Source organism: Triticum urartu, chromosome 7A, assembly GCF_056163025.1.
Source record: "Triticum urartu cultivar PI428250 chromosome 7A, HENAU_Tu73, whole genome shotgun sequence".
Lineage (NCBI taxonomy): Eukaryota > Viridiplantae > Streptophyta > Magnoliopsida > Poales > Poaceae > Triticum > Triticum urartu.
Window position 1 is genome coordinate 524,828,962 of NC_141879.1, and position 13,361 is coordinate 524,842,322.

Genomic DNA, 13,361 nt, shown 5'->3' on the forward strand with positions numbered 1-13,361 from the left:
TTCCGTGTTGTGAACGATAGAAACTAGGATCAAGCTATTGAAGTTGAGCGTATGAGTACGTCTGAATGTTTTACAGATCCGTTTATCATAGACTTACCAACCAATTGAATGATTAGGTTGCTAACATGGGTTGCTGGAAAGTCTTGTTGAACCTGGAAATAAGGACAATCGAATAATCCAACTCCAATAAAGTGTTATGTTTCCCATGTCAAGATAGAATGATGTACTACAAGTACTGAGGTCAATGACATTTGATAGGTCATTGTGACACCTTACTTTCATATGTTATTTCTATTACGCGTGGGTTTATGATGTTTGTTAACCTTACGATCAAGGGCGAGAATGTTGGAATTTGATCTCAGGTAACAACCCGAGAGAAAGCACGAGGTTTTGACCCCATACTTTTCATGTAGGAGTCTTGATCGGAGGCCTCTAAACCAATAGTTTTGGACTTGGTCCCCAGACCCAGCACTTTATAAATTAAAAATGATAGCACGTAAGAGATACTAACAGAAACTATGGCTATCGATGAAACTGCCCGATCCTAAAGTTGTAAGGGGCTGGAGGACTGATGTCTACCTGTGGCCACTAGGAGAGGAGTGCTGCCGGCATCTATGGGCTTCCTCTTCGACTACGGCGCTCCTGCATCCCTGCTGCTGCCTTTCTCCTCCGAAGGATTCCACATCGCTAGAGACTCACGGCAACCAGCAAGGACTATCCACTAATGATTTATGCGAGTCAAGGCCAGTCTCTAATTTTTGGCATAAGAGGTGTTCTAATTTAGAGATCAAGATCCTATATTAATCCTAAAGGATTATTTCTAACAGGTCGCATCCATGCGCCTCGCCGGTTGCATCATCGATGGTTGCTCTATTGGTAGACCACTCGCCCCGTCGTCCTTGTCGCGGGACACGACTCATCTCATAGATGTGTGTGCCGCTTGTATTGTAGCCTTGGCGAACTCTGCCCGCGGTGCCAAATTCGACGTAGCCTGTGCGCTTCATGGAGCTACCCGCAGTGGGGGGGAGGGGAGAGCAGCGGTGTGCCTTAAGCTAGTGGAGAAGGGATAAGTAGGGCGGCGTGATGGGATGTTGGGATGAACTGGAGAAGAGGAGAAGATTCATGGCTGCTGCCTGCCGGAGGGAGAGAGAGCGAGCAACCGGAGAAAAAGAAGGGAATATGTGAGTGATTTGTGGCCGACCGAGCACGTGCGTCAATGGGAGGCGACTTGCGGCAGACGTAGCCGGTCGGACGGTTATAAACATTTCTCTTACACATAAAGTGGAGATAAAAGATCGTCCTAGAGTACTTGAGATGTATTTGTGTGCCAATTTTTTTTATGTGTACATGCAATTTTCCTGGTGGCCCCAGATCTTTCTAAAGGGGTTTGCTCCTTTACTTTCTCGTACAGGTTGTGATAGATGAAAGCCTGACAGACAATTTATAGAAACCTCAGGGACAGTGTTCAGAAAGGATCATCACGGATCAGGAGATCCAAAAGTTTTGCCCATGGAACTGTGACACCGCAGGTTCACCACGCGTTGCTTTTTGTGGGGAAACCTCGCACTGGTAAAATTTCTGGCCGTGGTCCTGGCGCATGCACCCACCGGGCACACGTGTTCGTGCGTTTGACGTGTGGCGTGCCCCTGCATGTGCGTACGTTACCTGGAGTTTATTTGGTTTCAGGTTTAGTGCAGACGAAGAGGATAAGCAGCGATTATTGTCTCTGTTCCTTTCTCCATCCTCAAGCCGTCTTCTTTGTTTCATAGGCTCAAGAATGACGAGGGTGGGGATCGTTGAGCTTATTAATGGCACATCTACAAAAGATTTTGTTTTGTTTTCCGAGAAATATCCACGAATATTTCACACACTCGTTTTAGTTTACTGTATACTCACACGGGGGTATGTATCATTTTGCAGTGTATGAGGATGCACGCTGAGGGAGTCAGTACAGCCCGTGCATGTAATGCAACTTTGTGCCATCATCTATCTCTTTATTATACTTCAAAAAAGAAGTCTATCTCTTTATTTTTTAAATAAAGAAATCTTTTTTGTGAAAATATTAAATAAAGAAATCTTTTTTGTGAAAATATTAAATAAAGATATCGCGCTTGGTTCGAAAAGATCTAGTACACGTCGTGAGAAAGAAGCACGTACCAGGACACATGTGGTGTTTTAATATGTGTTGCTGGACAATCGTTTGATAAGGGTTTTCCCTTTAGAAGAAATCCTTTATTTATCATACGGACGAAAAACAGCACACTTGTGCTCCATGTATTCATTTTCTTATATTAGTGTTTAAGGTACATATGTACATAAAGAATTAATGAAAAGAATTTAGGGCCTCTTTAGCAGATCCCTCAAAAGTGATACTCCCTTTGTACTAAATCAACGACATTTATTTTGCGACGGAGGGAGTATTTGAAAAGAATTTTTGTTTCAAAGAATTAAGCAGCAGCTAGCATATCCCATGAGAAGTTTAATCCCTCAAGTTAGTTCAGCCGCAAACCGTTCTCGGTAAAAATTAGACCTTCCTGCTTGCCCACGGCTTCCACACCTTACCCCGCCATCACCGGCTACCCCTTCCACCAGCCATCCCCGGCCCCGATGACCAGTGGAATGGAAAGGCCCACCCCGACCACCCTCACCGGTGTCGGAGACCCACTGTCGGTCGTGTGAATTCGGCGCCACAAGAAGCAAAGCGGTGACATCAAGGCAATAACCTCAGTAAGCCAGCTCAGTCGTCGTCGGTATTCGTCACTCGCTCCACTGGCACCACCCTAGCGTCTTTGTGCAATTTGTGCGGCAAAAGTGACCATCGGCCGTAGGCCAAGGCAGCATGACAGTCGCCACGAAAAACAAGAAGGATGTGGTCACCGGGAGGCTCCCCGTCGGTGTCCTTTGGTGAGGATGACTACTACATAGCATGTCGCAGCCGCGCCGCGCCCCTCCACCTTCGGCGCTCGACCTGAGCTAAATTTGGACGAGATGCAGAGCAAGGTCGAAATGCTCACTTAAATGGCCGCAAGGTAAAAATAATACTTTCGTTTTCCAATTGCCCTAGAGATTTATGGGTGATGTGGTATTGATGGCTAGGTTCTTTCTTTGCTTTTGTAGTGAGCAGCTGAATGATGAAGTGGTCGAATTCTTGAATCAATTGAGATGAGAAGAAATGCTGAGGAGGTGGAGGACACGCAAATATTGAAGAGGAAGACTAGGTCATGCAATTACAAGACCAAGGAAGATGTTGTTTTGTGTGAAGCTTAGATTAATGTGTCTCTTGATTCTGCGGTCGGGGCGGACCAAACAAAGAAAAAGTTTTGAGAGGATTGAGGAATACTAGAACAACCATGTGCTCATTCCCTCCAACCACTGTAGCGACCAGATCTCAAACGGTCCAATCTTTGTGCTCAGGTGTCATCCCTGAATTAGTAATGCTGACACCACACAATACTTGAAGGATTTATAACAGAGTAGCAATCGCACACTTATTACATCGAGTGTCTCAAAAGAGAACTATTACAATAAATATGGCTTAAGGCCATCTAATAACGATAACAGCGGAAGGCTTGGAAGATAAGTGAGTCCGTCAACTCCAACGGCATCACTGAGTATAGAACCACGACCTAAAAGGCACCTTACTCGTCGTCTGAAAAGTCTGCAACATGAACGTTGCAGCCCGAAACGGGTCAGCACATGGAATATGCTGGCAAGGTAACACATAGAGAATAATGGAAGAATAAAGCTATACTACATGCATATTTGGCTCGTAGAAATCTCTATGGTTACGGTTTTGCGTAAAGCCAATTTTTCCCTACTGGAAAGGAATTTTTTTATTTAACTATCATGGTGGTTGTTAAACATTGAGAGTGTAGACACCCTCTCAATCCCAATTAAGCATCATCATTAAAACCCAACAAAATTATTTAGAGTAACATGATGAGATTCACATGATAATCCAAGTACTAGATACTCAAGATGTCCATAACCGGGGACACGGCTAACCATGATTAGTTTATACACTCTGCAGAGGTTTGCACACTTTTCCCCACAAGACTCGATCTCCTCCATTGGGATTCTCGCACTACATGGTGTTTGAGAAACGGATGACCGAGACATAGTCTTTCAGAAGCTCTACCACCTTACGATCGGGTAGACCGTTACACCTACTTTCCCGTACATCTGCTAGTCTACCACTGTAAGAGTTCGCACAACTTAGTCAACTATGCTAGAGCCCATAGTAGCTTGTGGCTGCACACGGAAGTTTCTAGTATGAATAATCTCATGATCCCTTTGAGCCTGGGTGGCGGTCCAAAAGAAAAACAGGCAATCGCTGGAATACCCAGGTGCCCCAATCCACCCAGATGTGTATTTAAGTTGTCACCTTAGATAAACCATTAATTTAACAAACTCACATCTGTCATGGATTTCACTCACCCAATCCACGTCTACTAGCATAGCATGTCATAATAAGCAAACGTAGAAGTAACTCCCAAAGGTTTGATAATAAAACAGGTAATAGGTACTACCTCAACTACTTCCCAAACCCACAATTTAATTAGATCCTAATCATGCAATGTGTGAGGATTGATCTAATGCAATAAAAACTGGGTAATAGGAAGCATGATCAAAATGTTACTTGCCTTGCTGATGATCCGTGAAACCTAGCGATTCGAAGTAGCAAGCGACGCACTCCGGGTACTCTATCGCAAACAAACAAGCATACAATAAGTACTCAACTAATACACAAGTAAAACTCAAATAAGAGATCTAACCAGAAAGCTCAACTTAAGAACTCCGGTTGGCAAAAAGAATCAAATCGAACGAAGCAACGAAAGACAAACGGCAAAAGAAACAAGCTTCGTTTACTATTCTTAATCTAGGGCAAATTTTACAGAGGAAAAAACTTGTTTGAGTTGGTTAAACGGAAAGAGGGTTTCGAGACGAAACTCTAGGCGCTTGAATCGCCTGATTCCGATAAACGAGCGAAAAGTTATACTAGAACGAAAATCGGATCAGGAATCGCGATCAGAAAAATTGCAGATTTAATCCGAGAAAAAGAAAAACGACGAACAGATTAACGAACGAACGTTCGTTATCTTGATCTAAATGATGAACGCGTTCGTTAAAACGAACGAACGAGCGAACGCTCGCTAAATAAAGTAAACCAAAAAAACCGATCTATCGAAAAAACGGATCTAAAAAACCGAAAAAAACGATGGAAAAAACGAACGGTTTTTTTAAAAAAACGGCGGCGGCGGTCAACCTCGTCGGCGGCGAACTCCGGCGGCGGCGGGCGGCGGTGGCGGCGGCGGCTTAGGGTTTGGGGCAGCGGGGCGCGGCTTTGGGCTGGCTCGTCCCGGGGTCGCGCTATATAAAGCCTCCCCCCGGAGGAGTCCGGGCCGGATACAGCCCGTAGGTCGGTTCACGCGTTTTTATTTATTTATATAATTATGCTCAGAAAAAAAATAAAAGGAATAGTAAACGGACTCAAAAAATCCCAAAATAAATTTTCCCCGGCTTCTAAAATCAAGCCTCACAGGATGAACATTTATTTGGGGCCTAAATGCAATTTTGAAAAACGCACATTTTTCCTAAATTCAAATAAAATAGCAAATAAAACCAAAATAAAATCTTATTTGAATTTTTATTAAATCATCAATATTTCTTTATTTTGGGAAAGTCATTTTATTCTTTCTCTCATATTTTGATAATAGAAATAATTGAAAATAACGAAATCCCCAACTCTCTCCGAGGGTCCTTGAGTTGCGTAAAATTTCTAGGATCTGCCAAAATGCAATAAAATATGATATGCAATTATGATCTAGTGTATAACATTCCAAATTGAAAATTTGGGACGTTACAACCACACAATTGGGTCTCTTACTCCTCGTGATCCAAGACCAATGCAATCGATGGGCTGGATACTCTCAGCAAGTCAACCTTGCGTCGCCAAGTGGAATACCCAAGCACCAGTGTGAGATGATCGTTCAAGATCTTTCAAGGATAGGAAACATAGACACGGGAGCAAAGCCTTTTGTATGCATCGTTTCTACAAAGAGCATGATCGATAGGAGAAGTGGACAAGAAGATACTATGAGACAACATCGGGGATGCAAAGGTTCAACACTAATGTTATTGTTGAGATGAATTGGTAGAGGACCCATCCACTCCTTATGTCTGACTGGATGGGTCAATAAGTGCGAAGCAAACCAAGAAGAATGGTGGCACTGGAGCATACAAAGAAGAGTTGATTGCGGCTGTGGAGGTTAAGAGGACATTGGCGCCCGTGCGGGAGGGGGAGAATATGAATTGTTTCTATGATGATGAAGATGATGGAAGAGGAGAAGTAGAAGGGATAAATGCGGCAACCAAAGAGAGGAAGGTGCTAGCGGAACAAAAAATACTTGAAATTGAGTAAAAAGGCTTGCATTGGAGGCCGAAGAAAATAGTATATTAAGCTTGAGGACCAAAAGCTTGCATTGGCGTTGGAGGAGTTATACGTCTCAAACGTATCTATAACTTTTTTTTACCTTTTTTCATGTCATGTTTATATCATTTTGTCATAAGTTTTCGCACTTTTTATTACTTTTTGGACTAATCTATTAACTTAGTGTCAAGTGTCGGTTGTTGCTTTCTGCATGTTTTTGGACTTTCTGGAAAATCAATTTTACGGAGCTCCAGAAATCCCAAAAAATCCAGAAATTGTTTTTTATTAGCAAGCTTATGGAGGACACCAACCCTGGACAGGGGTGGCCCACATCTCCCATGAGCCCCTACCACACGGTCGGAGGGGCATGGTAGGGCCGCATGGGCCCCTGGTGCTCCGTTTCACTGCCTTTCAATGCCTATTTTTTTGCTCAACTGTAAAACCCTAAACATCGGGGAGTCTTTTTGTTTTCTCTACCGCACCTCTCTGTTCCATGGCGATCCAATCTAGAGGTCTTTTCCAGTAGATTGTCGGAGGCATAAATCATCACGGTGGCCATCTCCATCAACTTGCAGGGCATCATGATCACCCGTGAATAGTTTCTTCTGGACTATGGATCCACAACAGTAGCTAGTTAGTTTTCTCTCCCATGTTTCTAATTAAAAAATCACACCATCTGCCCTACATGATTGTGATCCATCTGATATAATATGTTTGTGTGTTTGTTGCGGTGTGATAAATATCACTTTATGATCGGATTTATCCATGAATCTTTTTGACATCTTTTTGGTTTCTTTGTTGCATAATTCTTATATGTTGTATGCTATATTTTTCTCTCTCTTGCTAAGTTTTAGGAGTCATATCTAAGAGGGAGTTGTATATGATAGTTGGTTCAATCTTGCAAGTAATCTACCGCAGTGACAAAGTGGAAAAGGTTTGTATTCTGTTGTTGGCACTAGCCAGGGAGAAAAAGATGATTGTGTAGTTGTCATTTGAACGCAGGGTGAAGACAATATATCATCTACTTCATGTCATCATACTTACGACAATATTTTGCTTTTACTTAATACTTTAAGATGTGCTGCATAGCAGTCTTGGGTGAAGTATTAGCTATAGATGAAGCTGGCTAAGAGTGTATAGATATTGGACGTGATGCTCATATGTTGAAGATATTCATAGTTGTAAAAACTACAATTTAATCAATACGCAACTGTAATTTTTCCACCATACCATGTTTTCTTTGAGAGTAACCACTAGTAAACCTATGGATCCCGGTTCACCGTTCTCCTCAGTCTTTCAACCTCGATCAAACGCTCTTTTTGATTCCTTGCTTTTACGTTGTTGTTGCAATCAAAAATTTCATATACTTGTGCTTTTATCCTTGTAACTAGCAAAGTTAGTGAGACTATGGATCATTAAATGATAAAAAAAGTAAGTCCATCTATAAAATACCAACACATGATACCACAAACTAGGAAGTAGTATGGTACAACATTATCATATGCATAATACCAGCTTATTCTGCTCCCCATTGCACTCACTAATAGTACCCATATACTGCTTGTCAATTAATGGGAACTTCTTTTCCTTGACCAAGGAACAGGAAGAACATGACAAGAGAGAAAGGGGATCTCGTCAGCGGAAGAGGATGGGGAGGATGAGGGTCCAAGAGAAAAGAGAGGAGGGAAGAAGAAGATTAGAACATGAGGGGGAAGTGGGGAGGAACGGCGGGACGCCTGTCGCCGGACAATCGCCACAAAGGCAAGTCCCACACATAATCAAGAAGTTAGGGCATCTACAACACTCACCCACAAATTTTCTCCCGCATCCATCCGTGGACAGGGGGGCTAGTCCGCAGGCACGGATGCGGTAGCCGGCCATCCAACGCTACCCACATACAATTGCAACAAGAATTGAACAGATCAGATGAAATTCATGCAAATCGCATGATATTCGTATAAACCGGACAAAATTCACTACATTTCTCACATGTTTTAACTAAACCCGGCTCTAAACCTAATCTAAATGATAGCCGGCATCCGCCCAGGCTTGAGCACCGCGAAATAAAGCTCCATCTCCGCCTTCGCAGTCTCCAACTCTATCTCCGCCTTCGCAGTCTCCAACTCTGCCTCCGCAACCATAATTCCCAGAAAGTGAAGTTGTCCGCCTCCACATCGGCGCCAAGTGGCTAATTAATCGATGATGTTGAGCCCATCAAGCTTGGCTTTAATATGAGGGGAGGAGAGGTGACCTCCATGGGACCGAAGCGCCGGCGACCTCCCATCCTCTACTCTTCCTCATTGTCAGCGGCGCTCGCGGACGTGCCGACTTCATGGTAATAGCGGCGAGGGGCGACCGTGGCGGAGCTGGCGATGTCCTCCTGATACGTCTCCAACGTATCTATAATTTTTGATTGTTCCATGCTATTATATTATCTGTTTTGGATGTTTATGTGCTTTATTATGCATTTTTATATTATTTTTGGGACTAACCTATTAACCCAGAGTCCAGTGCCAGTTTCTGTTTTTTCCTTGTTTTAGAGTATCGCAGAAAAGGAAAATCAAACGGAGTCCAATTGACCTGAAACTTCACGGAACTTATTTTTGGAAGGAAAGCAACCCGAGAGACTTGGAGTCTACGTAAGGGAAGCTTTGAGGAGGCCACGAGGTAGGGGGCGCGCCCTCCACCCTCATGGGCCCCTCGTGGCCCCCCTGACGTACTTCTTCCACCTATATATCTCCATATAACCTAAAAACATCGGGGAGCACAATAGATCGGGAGTTCCGCCGCCAGAAGGCTCCGTAGCCACCGAAAGCCAATCTAGACCTGTTCCGGCACCCTGCCGGAGGGGGAATCCCTCTCCGGTGGCTGTCTTCATCATCCCGGTGCTCTCCATGACGAGGAGGGAGTAGTTCTCCCTCGGGGCTGAGGGTATGTACCAGTAGCTATGTGTTTGATCTCTCTCTCTCTCGTGTTCTTGAGGTGGTACGATCTTGATGTATCGCGAGCTTTGCTATTATAGTTGGATCTTATGATGTTTTCTCCCCCCTCTACTCTCTTGTAATGAATTGATTTTCCCCTTTGAAGTTATCTTATCGGATTGAGTCTTTAAAGATTTGAGAACACTTGATGTATGTCTTGCCGTGCGTATCTGTGGTGACAATGGGATACCACGTGATTCACTTGATGTATGCTTTGGTGATCAACTTGCGGGTTCCGCCCATGAACCTATGCATAGGGGTTGGCACACGTTTTCGTCGTGATTCTTCGGTAGGAACTTTGGGGCACTCTTTGAGGTTCTATGTGTTGGTTGAATAGATGAATCTGAGATTGTGTGACGCATATCGTATAATCATACCCACGGATACTTGAGGTGACATTGGAGTATCTAGGTGACATTAGGGTTTTGGTTGATTTGTGTCTTAAGGTGTTATTCTAGTACGAACTCTAGGGCTGTTTGTGACACTTATAGGAATAGCCCAACGGATTGATTGAAAAGAATAACTTTGAGGTGGTTTCGTACCCTACCATAATCTCTTCGTTTGATCTCCGCTATTAGTGACTTTGGAGTGACTCTTTGTTGCATGTTGAGGGATAGTTATGTGATCCAATTATGTTATTATTGTTGAGAGGACTTGCACTAGTGAAAGTATGAACCCTATGCCTTGTTTACTATCATTGCAATACCGTTTACGCTCACTTTTATCATTAGTTACCTTGCTGTTTTTATATTTTCAGATTACAAAAACCTTTATCTACTATCCATATACCACTTGTATCACCATCTCTTCGCCGAACTAGTGCACCTATACAATTTACAATTGTATTGGGTGTGTTGGGGACACAAGAGACGCTTTGTTATTTGGTTGCAGGGTTGCTTGAGAGAGACCATCTTCATCCTACGCCTCCTACGGATTGATAAACCTTAGGTCATCCACTCGAGGGAAATTTGCTACTCTCCTACAAACCTCTGCACTTGGAGGCCCAACAACGTCTACAAGAAGAAGGTTGTGTAGTAGACATCAAGCTCTTTTCTGGCGCCGTTTCCGGGGAGGTTAGTGCTTGAAGGTATATCTTTAGATCTTGCAATCGAGTCTTTTAGTTTCGTGTTTTATCACTAGTTTAGTTTATAAAAGAAAATTATAAAAAATGGAATTGAGTTTGTCTCATACGCTTCACCTTTTTAATATCTTTCATGAGTATGATGGAAAGGAAAATTGTGCCAAAGTGTTAGAAGAAGAATGCATTAGAATGTTTGGCACTAAATATTTGAATGATGAGCATGATTGCAATGTTGTTAGTATGAACTCCTTGAATATCCATGATGCTAATGATATGCAAAGCCACAAGCTTGGGGAAGCTATGTTTGATGAAGATGATATTTTTAGTACCCCAAGTTTTAATGTGCAAATTTATTATGATGATAGAATGCCTCCTATTTATGATGATTATGTTGATGAAAGTGGTTTCGGAGAGGTCATGACTTTATTTAGTAATGATTCCACTATTTCGGAAGAGGTTCCAATTGATTATGAGAACAAAGTTGCTATCTATGATGATTATTGTGATGACTTGTATGCTATAAATAATAATGATATCCATGAAACTTGTCATCATGATTTTAGTTTTCAATTGGATTGTGCCTCACATGATAATTATTTTGTTGAGTTTGCTCCCACTATTATTCATGAGAAGAATTTTGCTTACGTGGAGAGTAGTAAATTTTCTATGCTTGTAGATCATGAAAAGAATGCTTTAGGTGCTGGTTATATTGTTGAATTCATTCATGATGCTACTGAAAATTATTATGAGGGATGAATATATACTTGTAGGAATTGCAATAATATCAAGTTTCCCCTCTATGTGCTTAAAATTTTGAAGTTATGCTTGTTTTACCTTCCTATGCAAGTTGATTCTTGTTCCCACAAGTTGTTTGCTCACAAAATCCCTATTCATAGGAAGTGGGTTAGAATTAAATGTGCTAGTAATATTCTTCATGATGCTCTCTTTATATTTAAATTCTTATCTTTTATGTAAGCATCATTGAAATCATCATGCCTAGTTAGGGGCGTTAAACGATAGCGCTTGTTTGGAGGGAACCCAACTTTATTTTTGTTCCTTGCTTTTTGCTCCTGTTTAGTAATAAATAATTTATCTAGCCTCTGTTATGATTGAGTTTTTATGTTTTAATTAGTGTTTGTGCCAAGTAGAACCGTTGGGAAGACTTGGGGAAAGTCTTGTTGATCTTTCTGTAAAAAACAGAAACTTTAGCGCTCACGAGAATTGCTGCCATTTTTTTTGCAAAGTGCTATTTAGTTAATTCTTTTTGAAGATGATTAATATTTAAATTCCTCACGTCCAGAAATTTATAAGTTCCAGAAGTATACGTTTGATCCAGATTACTACAGACTGTTCTGTTTTTGACAGATTCTGTTTTTCATGTGTTGTTTACTTATTTTGATGAGTCTATGGCTAGTAAAAGAGTTTATAAACCATAGAGAAGTTGGAATACAGTAGGTTTAACACCAATATAAATAAAGAATGAGTTCATTACATTACCTTGAAGTGGTGTTTTGTTTTCTTTCGCTAACGGAGCTTACGAGTTTTCTGTTAAGTTTTGTGTTGTGAAGTTTTCAAGTTTTGGGTAAAGATTCGATGGACTATGGAATAAGGAGTGGAAAGAGACTAAGCTTGGGGATGACCAAGGCACACCAAGGTAATATTCAAGGAAAACCAAGAGTCTAAGCTTGGGGATGCCCCGGAAGGCATCCCCTCTTTCGTCTTCATTCATCGGTAACTTTACTTCGACCTATATTTTTATTTACCACATGATATGTGTTTTGCTTGGAGCGTCATTTTATTTTATTTAGTTTTTCTTGATGTTTGAATAAAATACCAAGATTTGAAATTATTAAATGTTAGAGAGTCTTCACATAGTTGCATAATTATTCGACTACTCATTGATCTTCACTTATATCTTTCGGAGTAGTTTGTCATTTGCTCTAGTGCTTCACTTATATCTTTTAGAGCACGGTGGTGGTTTTATTTTGTAGAAATAGATGAACTCTAATGCTTCACTTATATTATTTTGAGAGTCTTTAGAACAGCATGGTAATTTGCTTTGGTTATGAATTTAGTCCTAATATGATGGGCATCCATGATGGGTATAATAAAAACTTTCATATAAAGTGCGTTGAATACTATGAGAAGTTTGATACTTGATGATTGTTTTGAGATATGAGGATGGTAATATTAGAGTCATGCTAGTTGAGTATTTGTGAATTTGAGAAATGCTTGTGTTGAAGTTTGTGATTCCCGTAGCATGCATGTATGGTGAACCGTTATGTGATGAAGTCGGAGCATGATTTATTTATTGATTGTCTTCCTTATGAGTGGCTGTCGGGGACGAACGATGGTCTTTTCCTACCAATCTATCCCCCTAGGAGCATGCGCGTAGTACTTTGTTTCGATAACTAATAGATTTTTGCAATAAGTATGTGAGTTCTTTATGACTAATGTTGAGTCCATGGATTATACGCACTCTCACCCTTCCACCATTGCTAGCCTCTAGTACCGCGCAAATTTCGCCAATACCATAAACCCACCATATACCTTCCTCAAAACAGCCACCATACCTACCTATTATGGCATTTCCATAGCCATTCCGAGATATATTGCCAAGCAACTTTCCACCGTTCCGTTATTATGACACGCTTCATCATTGTCATATTGCTTTGCATGATCATGTAGTTGACATCGTATTTGTGGCAAAGCCACCGTTCATAATTCTTCCATACATGTCACTCTTGAGTCATTGCACATCCCGGTACACCACCGGAGGCATTCATATAGAGTCATATTTTGTTGTAAGTATCGAGTTGTAATTCTTGAGTTGTAAGTAAATAAATGTGTGATGATCATCATTATTAGA